Source organism: Oryzias melastigma, linkage group LG6 (assembly GCF_002922805.2).
Source record: "Oryzias melastigma strain HK-1 linkage group LG6, ASM292280v2, whole genome shotgun sequence".
Classification (NCBI taxonomy): Eukaryota; Metazoa; Chordata; class Actinopteri; order Beloniformes; family Adrianichthyidae; genus Oryzias; species Oryzias melastigma.
Genome location: NC_050517.1, coordinates 12244801 through 12255587, shown reverse-complemented (window position 1 = coordinate 12255587; position 10787 = coordinate 12244801). Strand labels below are relative to the sequence as shown.

At 35.8% G+C, this 10787-nt stretch overlaps 1 long non-coding RNA gene across 1 annotated transcript; it reads right to left on the bottom strand.

Annotated features, from left to right (window-relative positions):
• Positions 1 to 5009: 5009 nt before the first annotated feature.
• LOC118598838 lies at positions 5010 to 7983 on the bottom strand. The gene is made up of 2 exons (XR_004948016.1): positions 7827 to 7983; positions 5010 to 7618 (listed from the first exon to the last, which is right to left on the bottom strand). It is a non-coding gene; the product is annotated as an uncharacterized LOC118598838 (long non-coding RNA).
• Between the last annotated feature and the right edge of the window lie 2804 nt (positions 7984 to 10787).

The window sequence follows — 10787 nt, the reverse complement described above, 5'->3', positions numbered from 1 at the left end:
CCGTTTCTTACTACTTTATTGAAGAGTGACCCTTCTTTGTATTGATAATTGGAGGTTAGGGTTTATTTCACGACATTAGCATTACTTAACATGTTTTTTTTTTCTTCTGTATTGGTTTGTCTTGTTGTTTCTCAATTACTAGTTATCATATGTCATCTACATCGGCCATCGTCACTGTTTTGCCCTTTCTTTTTGTCATGATTGTTGTATTAAATAAGAAAACAATAAAATGAATGTTAAAAAACAAACAATATAAACCCTTTTGAATACAACTTGGTTCCTATTTTTGGCCCTGTAGTTTAACATCATTCCACTAGGGGCAGTAGAAGAGCTTTTTCAGCTCTTTTCAAAATGGCTGCCTCCATAAAATCCAAAAAGCCCTTTTGGCGGGAAAAAGTTTAGCTGATTTTAAAAATGTAAAGTGAGATTAACTCATCTATTGTTATTTATTGTATAAAATGACAACTTGCTGTATTCAAATAATTCAAAATATCTTGATAAATAATTCTTTAAAAACAGATACACCATGTTAAAATTGTGTGGATCAAATTTGAGACAGTGGGTAAAGTGTTGCTCATGTCACTATTGTTACATCTTAAATGAACATAGTTGTGAACAAATCACCCCAATGTATCATAATCAAAACCATGTCTCAAACAAAAAAGAGTATTGCAAAAATCTTTTAATTAAAGGGTATAAAAAAATTATTCAAAAAAATTTCCATCAAATCTTACAGGGTTTAGACTTACTTTTCAAAAATGTCATAAACACCTGTGCAATAAACCAACAGAAAGCAGTTCACATCCATAAAAAAGTGTGCAAAGATGTTTTCATAATGTGTAAAATTCTCTGTAAACATATGAAATTAAATATGAAAGTTAAATTAAACCAATTAATATTTAAAATTATGATTTTAAACATATTTTTGTGTCACAAATTATTTGTAAATTTACAAATACCAGCTATTTTTGCATAATTGTCATTGATTTTTTTTTTAATGCTGTTTTTAGTACATATTGAAAGGCAATAACTTTTACTGCATATCTTTTTTTAAAGAAAAAAATGTTGTAGTCGAATCGAATCAGCACTTGACACAGCCTTCTGCCAGTAACAGCAAACTTTTCTGAGAATGGTATTTCTTTCCTAACAGGTTATTAGAACTGGATTTCTCTGAACGAGAAGTTCCTCTTTTCAATTAAATGATCTTCACTGGAACTCCTCTGTATCGCTGTGATGAGCAGCGGTCTTTCAGGCGACAGCCTCAGCCCCACACGCTTTCAGTTTCACCACAGAGAGTTCACGGGAATGTGACGCGCTCTTTCCTGCTCAGAAAACGGCAGCTGCCGGTGCAGCTTTATCTGCGTTTCTGACGAGATTTGACGTTTATCAGGAGGCCTTTCAGCTGCGCAGAGGAAGAGATGAGCAACCAAGTGGCTGACAGTAACAGAAAGTTCCGTTTTGCTCTCGACATTTTGTTTGTCGCTGCATGAAACGGCTTTAAACAGCTCTCCGCCACATGTTTTCAAGCAACAAAACGAGGATTTAAAAACCTGTAAATCATGGAAAGGGATCAGCTCCCCTTACCCCTATTCCCTCAGTGTATTTTTTTCCACCACTGTTAATAGAAGCCATACAGAGCCCAGACCATAATGAAAGACCCCCCAGTGGCAGCAACATTAAGTGAGACTAATAACCTCCTCACTCAGTCTCCGCTGGCGCTGAAAGGCCAGTCTCTTTGTACTGTAAGTGAATACGTGCTGTAAAGTCTTCTCCAGCCCGCCTCTGTTATTTTATACTTTACTTTTATTCTTTTCAGTCAAAGCCCAAGACTGACATCAGATTGGAAATGTTTGTGGAGAAAAACGTCTATGAAAAGCGCTAAAAGTGACTTTGAAGCATTGGTTTACATTAAAACAGAGATGTCAAACTCAATCCAAAATCCACTCAAAACTAAAACACACCTTAGAATAAACATTTATTGAACACTCTTTTTTAAAACGGTAACTTTTTAACATAATTCTGAACTAGATATATAGCATTACCTGTGATAATGCTAGTGTGAATGCTGTAAGCTGAATTTGGCTGCTGAAGATACTAGTGCTGATAGCTGATGATGCTGAAATGATAGATATATTTTTGACTCCACTGTGTTCTGATGATGAAAATGTGGATAGTTTGTTCAAAAATTACATTTAAATCCTGTTTTTTTTGCTCAAAAATTATTAGACCCCAATGCATTGTGGTCTATATCCTCTAATGTAGTGAGTATCAATGCACACTAGTTTTTTGCAAAGATTTCTGGGAAATTTCTAGTCCACTCAAATCTTGGAACTGTAGATTTTTACAGCAGTAGAAAATGGTGAACACACTATATAGTGCTTTATATAGTGAGTAGTGAAAGATAGATTAACAGATAAACAATTGGGAATGAGGGCGGGCTTAATCTCCACCAAAAGCCCCGCCCATAACTCTGAGGCAAATTTTTAATGCCGCTCTGCTGAAACTATGTCCTCGGGAATGACAAGCTTTTTGGATTTGGAGTGTTCCTACTTTTTTTATGTGTTAAATTAGACTGGACCTTTATGTTTTGTTTTATTTTTTTGTAATTGTTCAAGATTGAAAAAAAAAAAATGTTGTTATTGCAAAAGTAAAGGTTGGGAGTCTGTTTTGATTGAAGTAAACCGTCAGAAAGCCAGTTTTTAATTTTAATTTCAGTCTTTTACTGCATCAAAATGTCGGAATTTGAACAAAAATATCTCAAAATAATTAGTTTCACATTAATTATTAGGTTAGATTAAAAATAAATCTGTTTAATTATTTAATTACAGCTCACATTAATTAATACCACAAAATAAATCACCCGGCAGCACTAGTAAAAACATGACAAATAAATAGATCTTAAAATGTGTTTATTCAACAGTTCAGAGGTCAAGCACGGGTTAGAAGACAAACCTGTAACTCTGATCAGGTACAAGTCAGGACAAGTCCCACAGTGTGGTGAGGTGTAGGCCCCCAGCTTCAGTCTCTCTACTTCAGACAAATACGAATGACACAAGAGGGTCCAGTTTATCTATTTACCCTTTAAATAATAAAGAAACGTAAAGTGGTTCAAAGACATTTAAAGTAAATGTTTAAATCAGTTGTGTGAGAAATTGCTCTGATGAGGATCTATTTGGAAGAGTTTCAGTGAAGCTTTACAGCAAATTCTGCTGAAGGTTATCAGTCATAATCAGCCTTTGAGTTTGCTTCTGCACATGTTGAAGCTCCTTTCATGTGTCACAACCTTCTTCTGCAGAAGAAGGAACCACAGAGGCTTCATTAAACAGGTCTGCAGGACTGCAGGCTCCTCACTATTTTGTATTCATAAATGTTTATATATGTCACTACATTGTGGCAGTAAAGATCAGTTTCAGTACACTTTAACTTTACTGTTTAACTAAAGCAAAACTGAGACGATTTTAGATTTACCTTCATTTGAGTCTCAAATGTACTTTTTTTAATTCAACTTTTCAGGGTAAAGTACGGTGGCCCTGAAGTGCAAATCACTTAATGAACTAAAAATCACAACGACGATTAAAAAGTAAAAAATAGATACTAAAAGAACATTACACTCCTGAAAGTAAAACACAATTAAATTAATAAAAAAATAAATAAAAATAAAACATTTCAGAAAACAAAAATATTTTCCAGAAATCAATTTTAGTTGCTAAAAATCAAAATGCAATTAGAAACCAGAAAATGTTGGACTATGGTTTGATTTTTATTATTTTGAGTTCTTCAAATGTATTTTTAATGTCTGCATTCTAATCAAAGGTTTATTGGCTTCAATATGCTTCAGTTGAAATGAAGGACAAACATCATCATCCAATCAGCTAAGAGCCATAGTTTCTACCTGTTCTGGTTTCCGTCATATTAAAAAAATATGTAGAAAATCATAAAAAAGTAATTTCAAGAAATCTAATTAAAATATCAAAAAAGAAACCCAATAATAAACCGGAAAAGGTATCACTTTTATTTTCTGGAAATTACTTTTATTTACGTTTCATTTTTATTTCATTTCATTTTTTAAATTTTGTTTTGATTCCTAAATTTTTAACAATGATCTTGTTTTTTTAATTAACGTTGTGATCTGTGATATGTTTTTGAATTGAGGGGTTTGTTGTTGTGATTTGGACTTCAGAGCCACCGTAGGTCAAGTACTGCTTACTTCAAATCAATCTTTCTTTGTTATTAACCAAAGCTACATCCTAGATGAGTGTAGCCGCATGGGTTTGTGGGAAAGTGAATAAGAAACTGTCATAAATCCATTTAATTCCTGATTTAAAATCTATATTTAGGGGGAGAGCCTGATATATTTAGGAAATGATGGAAATAAGGCCTTGTTGATATTGTTAGGAGAATTTCCGTTTTAGAGAGAAAAGCTGAGTTTGAGGGTTCGAATACCTCAAAGTATTTGTTTTAAAAGTAATAAAATGTTTCTGTATTTATTGTTAGTCTGTAAGTAACAGAACAAAAATAATCAAGGCATTAGTCAACTCTAAGACTGGATTTGTGATCCAAAACGCTTCAAAGGTTATCTAAAAGGACGTTTTTTACTCCCAATTTTAGATTTCACTTGCTGCCTTTTCATTTATGGATCAGAATGTTTGTCATTTAAAACCAAGCACCACTAGACAGATCCAGTTGTCTTCTGCAGACTGCAGACCGCTCTTGTTTTCCTTGTGGTCCTTTGAGCTCCTAAAACCAGAATGTGAGGCAGAGGCTTCAGCTGTAGGAGTTTTCAAAGCTCCTCCCAGTTTAGTTTCATGAATCTAACACCCACCAACCATCCAGGTTAGATCCTAAACTTTCAAGTTAAAATGTTTTTTTTTTAATTACGTTTGGCAGGAGTAAAACTTCCTCATTTTGTTTCTTTTAAATGAAATCACAAGTAGATGTTCTGTCATCTACAGATCACCTCTCTGTACTGTTCTCATCTACTGTCTTCACATTAACATTATATAGTCACATTTTTTTTTTTTTTACAATTTTGACTTATTTTTGCTCAACTTTTTTCATTTAAACCTCTTGACGCTTCTTGATGCAAATATGCATCAAATCACTTAAACTTACTTTCATTTAGCATCTACACTAAAGCAAAATCAGGTTTTATTCGCATATATTTACTTGCACAAAAATGAATGGAAGTGTATTTATTCATTCATTCATTTACTTCAAAAATGCACTTTGCTGTCAGTTTTAACCATTGACATATATAGAGATGGACAAAGCGCCGGTGATGTCACCAATAGAAAATGCCTTACATCCAACTAAATGAATTCAATTCAGTCGCCATTTTACTACGGTACGGACTTCGTCATTTTGGAACCAGACAACATCAGTATGGAGTGATTGGTCCAAGTTGGTCTGAGTAATCATTTCCATGGCAACCACTCTCGCTAATCAGGAGTGAGCTTGTTAGAAAGCCACACCCCTTCCACTGAAAGCAGTCAGGAGAATCTGTCAATCAAATGTGTCGACCATTCAAGGTGTTCAAGGTGGGGGCTAGCGGGCATAACATACTTCTATTGAGGCATCTGATTGGTCAGTTTGAAACTTGGATAACTAAAAAAAAAGATATGAAAAAAAATAGGTTTAGCAAGAACATGTTAAAAAGAGATACCAGAGCAAGAATGGTTATTCTGACTAAGTAATGTTTATTTCTCAATAAAAGCCTATTGGATTTTGGCTTTCTGGGACCAGCAGGTACTTCCTGTTTGGAACATAAAGGGGGAGGGGGGGGATTATATGTCCAGTTTTCTATAAACTGTCTATGATTTTAACCTTAACCTCCCCCCGATTATGTGTGAAAAGTTACTTAAATTTTTTTAAAGCTGTTAATAAATTCAGGCATGAAATGACTTTGGAATTAACTTGACCCAAAATAATGAAATAATATGTACCTTTAAAATGTAAACACTAGATTTAAAAAATAGCCTTTTTTTATTTTTAGCATCATATTTTATCATTTAGATTCTTGCAAACTGTTTCAGAAAAATCAACTTTATTACATTTTTATATCTAGCTTACCACTGATACACTTCAACGTGTGTATCATTTACATTTAATGTTTATTTTATGTGAAATAAAGACTCTATGAATCCAACATTTGGTAGGATGGCAGTGTTTGGAGGAGGGGGCTGGATAAATATAATCCCCTCTGTGACCAGCAGGCTGTGGTGTTGCAACACCAGGAAGTTTCCTGCTTTGGATCCATTCACTATTGGTTTAATTTGATTTATTTTAAGTGTCTCAAATAGGCTCAGCCAGCCAAAAATATATAAATTAAATAAAACAGATGTCAGCATATTGGATGTTGTTACCTTTGTAATTGTTTCTAATTTAGTTGCTTTAATTCAGTTTTTTGTTCTTACGTAATAAAAAAGAATTAAATCACACACTTGATACATTATTTCTACTCTGTTCTCTCAAAGTTTTCTATTTTTTCTTTAAGTTTATGATTAAAAATGACCTAAAAATGAAGAATTACTGAAAAACAAACATTTTTTCTTTGAGTTATTATATTATTTACACTTTTTCTCTGACAGTAAGTCAAATCCCGTTCCCTTTTTCTCCCCCTCCCTCTTTCTCTTTCACGGTAAGTCAGGCCTCACTATGTACTATGTCAGTTTCAGGAAATGCGCTGCTCTCTGTTGGGAAGTGAGCTGGTATCTGCCTTTAGGCCAATCCCCGTTCCTTTCTTTTTCCTTTTTTTAAAAAAATATTTTTATCGAGCTTACGAGAAGCAGCTTCCCTTTTCTTAATCATTTTATTGCATAAACTTTGTGTCACTAAGTGCGAAAAGTGATTTGTTGGCTCCTAAACGAAGTCAGAGTGAGCATTGTTCTTCTCTCCTGGGAATCCCAATACTTTTGCAGTAAAAGTGCAAATTATTATTGCAGATCGTCACCCTCCCGTAAACGCATCTTTTTCTCTCCCGCCGTATCAGAATCGCTGCGCCTGATCTGTGGACGTGTGTGCAAAAAAGGCAGTGAAAACAAAGCTGTGTGTTTTCAGCTCGGGAGGGAGGTGGGGGCTTGAGTTGCAGGCTGCGTGTGCATGCATGTGTGCGGAGGCGCGGGGAGAGCGGTGCAGCGCAAACAGGATATTGTAGTACACGGGGGAACCGATTCTTCCAGCAGCACTTTGCCACTGTGTGTTCAGACAGCCTGACAACAAGCAGGTGGCAAATCCCCCCATTCACACACAAAGCCTAAAAAAAATTAAAAAACACACACACTTACACTCCGGTTCATCTCGCTTTTTTGTGTTTCATAAACTCAAGACATAATTTTAGCAAATATTTTTTTCTTACACTTAAGATGCTTTTACTCTGGAAGGGTGGGTGGATTCACCTCCTGTTTGAGACTTACAGCCGTGTTTGAAAGGGGCGCAGTGTGTTGTGAGGAGGGACTCGTCTCACAGGGTTGTGAGGAGCATTAAAACAGGCTGTTTGTCAAGTGCCAGCGCCGGCAGCACCCATCCACCCTCTCCATACGGGGCCGAGCGTGTCCTCCTGCAGGAATCCATGCACTTCCTATTCTCAGTAAACATTCAGGCCTGAAGACCCTTCAGAGTCCTGTGTTTAAGAGGAAGAAAAATACTTAAATTGAGCAAAAACTGAATCTTACACAAGTAAAATGACATTTGAATTTTTCATTTTGCGATTGAAAAAATAAAAAATTGCCTTAATTTCTCTGTTGCAAGAAAAAAAAAATCTTGTCATGAAACTTTTTCAATAGCAAAATCATTTTAATTTAAGAAAACATGTCTCAAAATCATTTTACCTTGGGGCCAATGAAGGCGGAGTCTGGCTGAGGCTGGACCGTATGGAGTTCCATTTGTGCCAAAAATATGATTTTGCGTCCACTGTCTATATATTTGGTCCATTGTCTATTTCTACTGAAGAAGTTGATTGTGCATGTCCTGTGAAACAACAAGAGCTAACAATCCTAGCAACTGTTGCTATGGACTTTTCTGATGACCAGATCCAACAACAATAGTAAATACAAAGAGTTAAGCATAAAGGAAGCTGAAACATCACAAAGCAAATACAAAACTGTCATCAAAGAAGCGTAGACATGCAGAAGATATTGCTTAGTAGTACACAGACATGAACAAATGTTCTATAAACGTGTTCAGTAGACATAGACAATGGACCAAAGACGTATTTTTGGCACAAATGGAACCCCATACAGCACTGGCTGTTGAGAAAATTATGTGCAAATATTCCGTTTCTGAAAAAAAAAGGAAGGAACTCATTAATGTGGTCGTAAGGAGTGTCGGGTTTCCTGTCCTAAAAGTTTCTCGGCTTCAAGCCCGGTAAATGTCACGCCCCCAAGAGCTTTATAGCCCACCGTGATTGGTTGGTTCGTCAGTTCTGCACACAGCTCTGTAAAAGTGCCATCCATACAAAACTGCACTGAACTCTCATATTAAGGCGGGGGCCACAAAATATCAACTTGGGGGCCGCAAATGGCCCGTGGTCCGCCAGTTTGAGACCCATGTCCTAGTGAGTAGAAGATCTTGGAAAGACCATTTTTCTTACTCCATCGTCAGATTTTTTTGCTTATTTGAAGAAAATCTCCTTACGGACTAAGTTTATGTATGAAATATTGTATTAATTTTGAGTAAATATTGCGACTTTTTGGTCAAAAGTAGTTTGAGTTTTGTCAAAAAACATAAAGAAGTTTGAAATTCTCATAATTGGCTTGCAAAAACTGTGTATTTGATGCTTAATTTTAAAACTCCATCCCAATTTTAACTAAAATAATTCAATAGATTCTAAGAAAAAAAAGAGTGAATCTGTTAATATTAAGTAATTTTTTTATGTATTGTTAGTCCTGGTGTGAACCACATCAATGAGACATTTCCATGACTTTCAATTAAAACGACAAGTCCCAACCCCGTGTCCCGTCTTAACCACGCCGTGACCTCTTTCTTTTTAATATCGCGCCGTTCTTCATGTGTGCTCGCTTAATTGGCGAGGTTATGACTGATGAAAGATGAACCCATCCCTTTGCCCTTGCTTGGGAGTGGATTCATACTAACCCCCAAGCAGGGAAAAGCAATAGGAAGCCGAAGCAATAAAAGGCTTTGACATTGATGGGCCTATTTCCCAAACACTTAGGACGTGGAGTCTGGCTGGAGGGGCCGGGGCTCCACTCCTTATTGCTGTGTCTGACAAGAGTCTCCATGCCACAGAGAGGGTCGACGTTTGGTCTGGGCCCTTAGCTCCTGACTCTGTCTGTCTGCTGTGTGTGTGAGGAATTTCTGTGTGTGTCAACGGCCTTCAGTGAACACCCGTCACTTTGTCAAAGTAAATACAGAGACCTATTACCTAACTCACTTACTGTGACACTGCTAAATAGACATGAACATTAAAAGCAAAAATAACATTTTCTTTCTAATTAAAAAGAAAGTAATCAAGCATCGTGTAATTTTTATGTGTTAAGTTTTCTTCAAAGCAGCTTTATTGAAGTGAAGCTTTGACACTGAAGAACTAGAAGGTGATTTGCTAATTTGAGTGCACAAATGAGCTTTTTGTGTTTACTAATACGCATTTTGTGGGCACAAATTATTCTTCTGTGCACACAAATTAGTATTTTAGTATATTTAATTATATTATCACTGATTTCTGTGCACAAATACTAATTTATAACATGCGAATTTATGTGCATGAATTCCTAAAGTCTCACAAAATGCTAATTTGAGTGCACAAAGTACTAATTCTTAGTCCAAATAAAAATACATTTTCTTTGTTGTTGTTTTTTTAATTTTAGTTATTAATTTGTGGCCTAAATTGTGGTGGCAAAGTGCTAATTTGAACACACAAAATGCTAATTTGAGCGCACAAAATAATAATTTGTGGCCATAAAATGCTAATTTGAGAGCACAAATTAACCTTCTGTTGGTATAAATTAGTATTTTAGTATCTTCAGTTATTACTACTAATTTGTGTGCACAAAATGCTAATTTGAGTGCACACAATACTGTATGTGCACTTCTTATTAATTTGAGGGAACAATTTGTTGTTTTTTAATGTCATGTCTGGGGCTTCATATAAAACAATAATTTAAAATATATTAAAAGTTCATCAGAAAAGAAAATCCAGCTTAAAATAAAATAGAATCAGATATTTAAGGCTTTTGCGCTCTTACTGGACTTTTTTAATAGTTACCTTTTTTTGAAGAATTAAAAGTCTATCACACTTGCTTTGTTCAGTTCATGAACTTTCAAACACACATCTTTTTTGTGTGCCTCAGTTTGACTGGGTTAGATTTGTGTGTAAGGCTGCTACCCATACCAGTGGATTGCTTATGACAGGCTCTTATGCAGACACCTTGACTGCCATAAGCAATTACTTTAAATACACAAGAGAGGCCCATAACTGGGCTGACCTGTGGGAGGGTGAGAGTTAGCGAGAGGGGGTCAAGAGACATAATGGCAGGGGGGAAAACCAGCCACAGTAAAATCTGGAGCCGTAAAAATGCAGAGTTCTTGTTTATCGTGAGGAGCACCTTCAGGCGTTCTGTGCTCCGGCTGACACAGAAAGAACAAGAGGTCCATGTTGGGACATGAGGTTTTATCTAAAGTTTGTTGTTTTGCTGTTAGCTAGAATTTATTAAAGCAAATGTCATGTTTTCAATGTTGACAGAGCTGAAAGTGCTCGCCGTCTGCATAAACTGCTAGACTTTAGATACATGTGTGTACCTCTGACAGGGACAGATCTGACAGCTGTCACCGCC